Raw genomic sequence first — 8,940 nt, forward strand, 5'->3', positions numbered from 1 at the left:
GCTAACCTGTTTCACTTCCATTTTGCAAACCTGTGTAAAAAAATATCAACTTTATTTCATCCATTTTGGAATCACTTTAAACAAGGAAGGAGCAAAAAAGTATGAGTAAAAAATCAGTATTTTTCTAATCTTCTCTTGAAAGCACTTATTATTAGGTAAACATGGAGAGGCAACTAATGCATTTCTTAATTACATTGAATAATGGAGCATACAAATCAGTAAGCAATTAAATCCTGGAGAACTATGAGATGGCCTGTTCCTGAGGATTTTCGTAAAACTTAGTGTCCACATTATTTGGAGCAATACTAATTGCTGAAACAAAGAAATTCTGAAAGTGCCCATGGCTCAACAAAATAGAAGTGAATTTCTTATTAATGTGAGTAGTCAAATGTAGTTGTTCCTCTTCAACATGTCATTTTCCTCCATATGGTGACTGAAAGAGCTAGTTTCTATAGTAGATCCTGGAATTGCTTTGCATAAAACAGGCAGGCAGAGAAATTAAACACTGCAAAAGTACAAAGGCTTCATCAGAATAACCTATCTCTAAAGTAATACACAACATTTCTGCCCACATTTCACTACTGAAAATCAGTCACATTGTCACAACAGAATACATAAGTTACTTATAAGGAGATTTCATTGGGGTTGAGAAAATGCCATCATTGGATGGGCAGTTACAATACAATGACAGCTCTACATTATGAAAATGTAGGAGTGTCAATATTTGTTACAAGATGAATCATCTCTATCAATATCTTGAACTATGTTTTCTAACTGATGAAATATCAGTATTGTGCTTAATATTTTTTCTGTACTATATTCAAGACATGTTTTACTCTATTCATTACTGAATTTCACACTTGGTGATGAATCATCCTGGTTTGTTCACTAATTGTTTCATGTGCAGATTTCTGTCTTTCCAAACAAATTATAAATTCATGTAGAACAGATTATATGTAGCAAGAATAAGCAGTAAGTATTATTAAATTCAGTTGAATCCTCCCACACTTCTGAAAAGCTACAAGAACTGTTCATAATCCCTCACATCAAAATTAAGCTCCTTAGATGTGGCTGGTGTTCTTCCAACTACCCAGTCATCTGCATCTCCACTCATACTACCTGAATCAATCAACACTCTAAAATTCACTAAATACCTAGAGGCTTTTCAGAGGCAGTGAGTTAATATAAGCGAAATCCTCATACTTTAATTCAAAGCGAAATTACAAACTATACTAAATTTATGGGGAAAGGAGCCTATAAATATACATAATTTATGACTGCAAGTAAAGCTACATGTCTTGGAAAATAATTGAATATAGTAGTGGGAATTTTAAAAAATTGTCTTTATTGGCCGTGAAGTGCTTATTTTAAAAATAGATATAATGACATAATCCATGTATGCTACCAAAAACCTGAATAATTAATCTATTTTTAAATTCAGAAACACAATTAAGAAGTCAGTTTTCCTCTATGCTCAGAAAAATTTTATGTCCCAGGGTTTCTAGGGTGTTTAACCTGTTATATCCAACTAACAGTACTTCTGTTCACTCTTTTTATTTTTTCTGTGCCAAATAGCATTAAAATTAGTCACTTTTGCTTTTCCTCTTCTGCCTCTGAGTTGTGCGGAGGCTTGGGTGCATTAAAGATTAAGGGAAGAGAATGGGGGAAGTGAGAGGGAGGGTAGAACCAGGAGTAGATGATGGAGGGGGCTACAATAGGGATATAAAATGAATTAATTTAAAAAAATATTAAAAGACCTAATTTACTTAAAAAAATATAGGCCTCACCTGTAATCCATAGCCATGTCCAAGGAAGACATTCCTGCTAGAGGTTTAATGAACATTAATACTACTCTACAAGAAGTGCTGCAAACCACCCTGATCCATGTTGGCCCAGCTAATGGCATACACAAAGCTGCCAAAGCCTTAGACATGCGCCAGGCTTACCTTTGTGTGTTTGCATCTAACTGTGATAAGCCTATGTATGTCAAGCTCATGGAGGCACTCTGTGTTGAACACCAAATCAACATAATTAAGGGTGATAACAATAAGAAACTAGGGAAATAGGTAGGCCTCTGTAAAATCAATTAAGAGAGGAAGCCACAGAAATCGGTTGGTTGCAGTTGTATAGTGGTTAAGGACTATGGCAAAATATGTCAGGGCAAGGATGTGATCAAGGAGTGCCTCAACTGCAAGAAATGAATAAATAAAAATGTTGGCTCAAAAAAAGGATTCTCTCTTTAGATTATAAGTTATATGATTATCATATCCAAATCCCAAATGGGAGTCCTCTTAATGCTCTGCAATGTGGATGGAGAAATACTATGTTGGTGGCTTCTGAAACTTGTTTGTCATTACCTAAATTATTCCATACTGCTGCTGTACTAGTCATTTTGTTTTCTGAGAAAACATTGTCTGCCAATGCCAGTACTGATAACAAAATATGAAGGCTACTACTGTTGATACCTTCTTCAGATATGGCCAACTCTTCTGGTGCTGCTTTCCTCTCATTTCAGTAACATTAATTCCATTCTCATTTACACTAGGAATGTATAGCTTTCCAACAACTTAATACGATTAGTTAACTCAGAGCAGTATACCCTTGTCATCTTTATGCTTTTGAATAGAGGTAATGTTAAAATTATTTGTATGAACTATTTGTTGGTACACATAAAATAACCTCTTGGTCAGTACCTCTAAAGAGTAAGAATAAAGTTTCTATGTCACATTATCAGAATTATAAATCCTATGAAGGACTTAGATTTTTAGCCTCCAGATCTTCTCCATACACTACCATTTGATTGCCTATTTAGATATTCCATTGCTTATAAAAGTGGAATGCAAATAAGACCCCCATAATTAAGGAATAGCTTGCTGCTTTATATCAAAGTTCAGATTGTTGAATAAGATCAGTTTTAGAATTATAATACATTGTATATCTCATTATCCTCTTTCTTTTGTTCTGTCATGTTCAGTTGATTTTGTTATTTTATTTTGGCATTTTAAATAATATCATTAAAATGAAAACTCTTAATATGTGTTTTGACTTGTGTTCTAAATTTTAAATGCTATATTGCACCGGGTGTCAGTTTATCATGTGGTATTCATAAAAATAGTTGAATATTGCTGAGAAGATCCTAATAGGATATCATGTTCAAGTTTTATTGTGAAACTGCTGGAATGGAGAATCTTATTGCATTTCAGAACACACACTGCTCTTCTAAGGGATATGGGTTTGATCTCCAGAACCTACATTTCAGCTAACAACATCTGTAACTCCAATTCCAGGGAAATTAACAACATTTTTTGAGTTCCTTAGGAACCTGGTACACACATGGACTGCAGATATACATAAGGAAAAATATCCATACACATTAAATAAAGTGTATATTAATAAATTATACCTATAAAGTCTCATCAATATTCTGTATAAACAAGAACTAAATGAGAATAACACCAAGAGAAAAAGTGGACAGTAAAAAGTACAAGGGACCTCAACCCTGCAGAAGAAACTATAGGCAACTGAGGGAACCTGGGAACAGGAGAGATTTTCCTCTCCAGAGAAGAACATATGAATTGGTTGTCCAGTGCTAAGTGTCAGCCTTGAAATTATATAAATAACATGATATGGAATGATAAGATTATAGTCAATAATATATGTGCATTTACATATATGCATTCAATAACAATTAGCGGAAATAGAGATCATGAATTTGAAGAAAGGTGGAAAGGCATGTATGGAGATTTTAGAGGGAGAAAATGGAAGGGGAAATGAGGTAATTCTATTATAATCTCAAAAATAAAAGAAACAATTTAAACGAAAATCTAAAAGAAGTATTAGAATTAATAACTAACAATTACTTTGAAATAAGAAGTGCTTGAGTTCATTTATCCAACTCCTGTGTAACATGTAGCTCTGGGCAGTTAATTTAACTTTTTTGTCTATTGTACAACTTACAGAATTATAGGATGATGGGGACATGTGTGTGTGTGTGTGTGTGTATATGTGTGTGTGTGTGTATAATCAAGCATGATGGATGGTATAGTTATACAGTTTCAGAGACTAAACATGAGGTTTAATGAATCATTTTTAGCCAAATTCAAAGCATCAAGTGAATTCTCATTGTTTTATTTATTGGTGTTCTTACAGATTGTGGGATTGTAATCCTCAAAGTCTTACAGTAATATATATATTTAGAGCATATTCTAAAAGTTTCTATACCATCATGCATTGCAAGTATATTTGATATATTGAAATACCTAATGTAACTAGGTTTGAATCCTGATTTGTTTACATTTTTCTTTTCCTCATCTTTTTTCTTATTTTAAATTATTTTTTAATTTTTTTCTTTTTATTATTAGTTACATTTTGTAAACTCTGTATCCCAGCCGTATCCCACACCCTCATTCCCTCCCAATCCCACCCTCCCTCCCTCATGTCCTCCCTGCCCCTTTCCAAGTCCATTGATTGGGGAAGACCTCCTCCCCTTTCATCTGACCCTGTTTTATCAGGTATCCTCAAGATTGGCTGCAAAGTCCTCCTCTGTGGCCGAACAGAACTGTTCCTCCCTTGGGGGGTGGGGAGGTCAAAGAGCCTGCCATTGAGTTCCTGTCAGAAATAGTCCCTGTTCCCCTTACTATTTACTATGGGAAACCAATTGGTCACTGAGTTACTACGAGCTACATCCAAGCAGAGGTTCTAGGTTATATCCATACATGGTCCATGGTTGAGTGTCCATCTCAGAAAAGAACCGTGTGCCCAGATATATTTGGTCCTTGTGGAGCTCCTATCCTTTCCATGTCATACTAACTCCCCTTCTTTCATATGATTTCCTGTACTCTACCAAAGGTTTGGTTATGAGTCTTAGTATCTGCTTTGATAGACTGCTAGGTAGTCTTTCAGATGCCTTCTGCGGGAGACTTCTGTCATACTTTCAATGGACATCCCATCTGTCTTTCTAAGTGAGGACTGATCATCTTAAATCCGTGTCTGCTTTCTTCATTATCTTCTTTAGGTATATAGATTTCATTCTGTTTATCATATCTTGTATGTCTATATGAGTGAGTATATACCATGTGTGTCTTTTTGCTTCTGGGACAACTCACTCAGGATGATCCTTTCCAGATCCCACCATTTACCTGCAAATTTCATGATTTCCTTATTTTTCATTGCTGAGTAATATTCCATTGTATAGATGTACCAAAATTTCTGCATCCATTCTTCAGTTGATGGACATCTGGGTTGTTTCCAGGTTCTGGCTATTACAAATAAAGCTGCTACAAACATGGTTGAGCAAATGTCCTTATTGTGTACTTGACCCAATTTTGGGTAAATACCTAGAAGTGGTATAGGTAGGTCTTGAGGAAGCACTATTCCTAATTGTCTGAGAAAGCACCAGATTGACTTCCAAAGTGGTTGTACCAGTTTACATTCCCACCAGCAATGTAGGAGGATTACCCTTTCTCCACAACCTCTCCAGCATGTGTAGTCACTTAAGTTTTTCATCTTGGCCATTCTGTTGGGTGTAAGGTGAAATCACAAGGTCATTTTAATTTACATTTCGCTAATACATAATGAGGTTGAGCATTTCCTTTAGTGTTTCTCTGCCATTCATTATTCCTCTATTGAGAATTCTCTGTTTAGCTCTGTTCCACATTTTTTAATTGGATTACTTGGTTTGTTGCTTTTCAGCTTCTTTAGTTCTTTGTATATACTGGATATTAGCCCTCTGTCAGATAAAGGGTTGGTGAAGATTCTTTCCCAATCTGCAGGCATTCATTTTGTTTTGATGACAGTATCCTTTACTTTACACAAGCTTATCAGTTTCATGAGGTCCCATTTATTATTGATTGTTGCTCTTAGATCTGTGTTGTTTATGTTCTGTTCAGGAAGTTGTCTCCTGTGCCAATGAGTTCCGGACTGTTCCCCAATTTTTCTCGTAACCGATTTAGAGTATCTGGTTTTATGTTGAGGTCTTTGATCTACTTGGACTTTAGTTTTGTGCAGAGTGATAAATACGGATCTATTTTCATTTTTCTGCAAGTAGACATCCAGTTGGACCAGCACCATTTGTTGAAGATGTTGTCTTTTTTTCCATTGAATGGTTTTGGCTGCTTTGTCAAAAATTGAGTATTCATAGGTGTGTGGGTTTATTTCTTGGTCTTCTATTCAGTTCCATTGATCCTCCTTTCTGTTTATATGCCAAAACCATGCAGTTTTTATTACTATTGATCCGTAGTACACCTTGAGATCGGGGATGGAGATATCTCCAGATGATCTGTTGTTTTACAGGATCGTTTGGAGATTCTGGGTTTTTTTTATTATTTTTGTATCTCCATATGAAGCTGAGAATCTTTTTGTCAATGTTTGTAAAGACTTGAGTTGGTATTTTGATGGGAATTGCATTGAATCTGTAGATTGCTTTTGGCAGGATGGACATTTTCACAATGTTAATCCTACCAATCCATGAGTACTAGATATCTTTCCATCTTCTGATATCTCCTTCAATTTCTTTCTTCAGAGACTTGAAGTTTTTCTCAAAAAGATCTTTCACTTGCTTGTTTAGTGTCACCGCAAGGTATTTTATGTTATTAGTGACTATTGTGAAGGGTGTTTTGTTTTTTTTTCCTAATTTCTTTCTCAGCCCTTTTGTCTTTGGTATACAGGAGGGCTTCTGATTTTTTTGAGTTGATATTGTATCCTGCCACTTTGCTGAAGGTGTTTATCAGCTGGAGGAGTTCTCTGGTTGAATTTTTGGGGTCGCTCATATATACTATCATATCTTCTGCAAATAATGACACTTTGACCTCTTCCTTTCTTATTTGTATCCCCTGATCTCCTTTAGTAGTCTTATAGCACTGCCTAGGACTTCAAGTACTATGTTGATGAGATACGGAGAGAGATTGGGGAGCCTTGTCCTGTCCCTGATTTCAGTGGGATTGTTTTAAGTTTCTCTCCATTGAATTTGATGTTGGCTATAGGCTTACTGTATATTGCCTTTACTATGTTTAAGTATGTGCTTTATATTCCTGATCTCTCCAAGACTTTAAACATGAATAGGTGTTAGACTTTGTCAAATGCTTTTTCGGCATCTAATGAGATGATCATGTGGTTTTTCTCCTTCAGTTTGTTTATGTGGTGGATTACATTGATGGATTTCCATATGATGAACCACCCTTGCATGCCTGGGATGAAGCCCACTTGTTCATGTTGGATGATATCTTTGATGTGCTCTTGGATTCAGTTTGCAAGTATTTTATTGAGTATTTTTGCATCAATGTTCATAATAGAGACTAGTTAGATACTAGTGACCAACAATTGTTACTTTCTTTTGATGAGGGGTTGGTAGTGTTGCTGAGTTTCATTGCTTGTATTCTTTTGTTGTTTTTTTTGTTGTTGTTGTTGTGTAGTTATCTATTTCCTGTTTCCTTAGATGTAGTTGTTTTCTTTGGGTTGGAGTTTCCCTTCTAATAACTTCTGTAGAGCTGGGTTACTATGTAGATATTGTTTAAATTTGTTTTTGTCATGGAATATTTTGAATTCTCTGTCTATGTTGATTGAAAGTTTTGTTGGGTATAGTAGTCTGGGTTGGCATCTGTGTTCCCTTAAGGACTGCATGATTTCTGTCCAAGCCCTTCTGGCTTTCATAGTTTCTGTTGAGAAATCTGGTGTAATTCTGATAGGTCTACCTTCATATGTTAGTTCGCCTTTTTCCCTTGTTACTTTTAAATCTTTTTCTTTGTTCTGCAGGTTCAGTGTTTTGACTATGATGTGATGTGAAGAATTTCTTTTTTGGTCTAGTCTATTTGGTGTAGGTCTCTTGTATGTTTATGGACATCTCTTTCTTTAACTTGGGAAAATTTTCTTCTATAATTTTCTTGAAAATATTTCCCGGACCTTTGAGCCTGATGTCTTCTTTTTCTTCTACTCCTATTATTCTTAGGTTTTGTCTTTTCATGGTGTCCTTGATTTCTTGGATGTTTTGTGTTTGGAACTTTTCTGATTTTATTTTTTTCTTTGAGAGATGTGTCAATTTCTGCAACTGTATCTTTGCACCTGAGATTCTCTCTTCCATCTCTTGTATTCTGTTGGTGATGCTTACCTTTGTAGTTCCTGAAATTTTCTCTATGTTCTCCAGCTCCAGGTTTTCCTCTATTTGTGTTTTCTTTATTGAATCTAATTCTGTTTACATGTCTTGTACCATTTCCTTCATCTGTTTGAATGTGGAGTCCTGCTTTTCAATGACGGCTTCATTTTTTTTTCCATTTCCTCCCTATATATTGTTAGTTGTGCCTCTATTCGTTTGGCTGTATTTGCCTGTATTTCTATGAGAGCTTTGTTTATTTCTTCTTTATTTGCCTTCATTTGCGTGGATATTTCTTTGAGAGCTTTGTTCATTTCCTCTTTGTTCACCTCAATTTTCATGGTCATTTCTCTGAGAACTTTATTTAATTCCTCTTTGTTCGTCTCGATTTCTGTGGCTATTTCTCTGAGGGCTTTGTTCATCTCGTCTTTATGGGCCTCTACTAGCTGGAAAAACATAGTTTTGAAGTCGTTTTCTTGTGTATCTAGTGAATTGAAGTGTCCATTGATTTGTGGACTTGCTGGTGAGGTAGTTATGTCCTGATTTTTGTTGGGTGTGTTCTTAAGTCTGCCTTTTGCTCCTCGAGTTTGTGGTTCAAGCTAAGATCATCTCTTTCTGTTTTCTGGACTGGTTTTTCAGGAAGATGAGGGAGGTTTCACTGGTTTGGGAGTGTGTGTTGTGGTTTCAGTTTTACCTAAGTAAGGAATGTGATGCTGGCACTATTTGCATGTGCTTTTAGTGGGTGCAGTGTGCATGCCCCAATTCCCTGACTATTGCAGTGGCTTCCAGGCCAAACTAGTATGCATCTCTGTCCAGGATCCAGGGATTTTTTGCCTGTATTGCACTGGTAGTCTCAC

The 8,940-nt window shown here is 35.8% G+C and overlaps 1 pseudogene; it reads left to right on the forward strand.

Moving 5' to 3' along the window:
- The first annotated feature begins 1,802 nt into the window (after positions 1–1,802).
- On the forward strand, positions 1,803–2,201 carry LOC110541979 (small ribosomal subunit protein eS12-like; annotated as a pseudogene).
- The last annotated feature ends 6,739 nt before the right edge of the window (positions 2,202–8,940 follow it).

This window comes from Meriones unguiculatus, chromosome X (genome assembly GCF_030254825.1).
Source record: "Meriones unguiculatus strain TT.TT164.6M chromosome X, Bangor_MerUng_6.1, whole genome shotgun sequence".
In the NCBI taxonomy this organism is placed as follows: Eukaryota; Metazoa; Chordata; class Mammalia; order Rodentia; family Muridae; genus Meriones; species Meriones unguiculatus.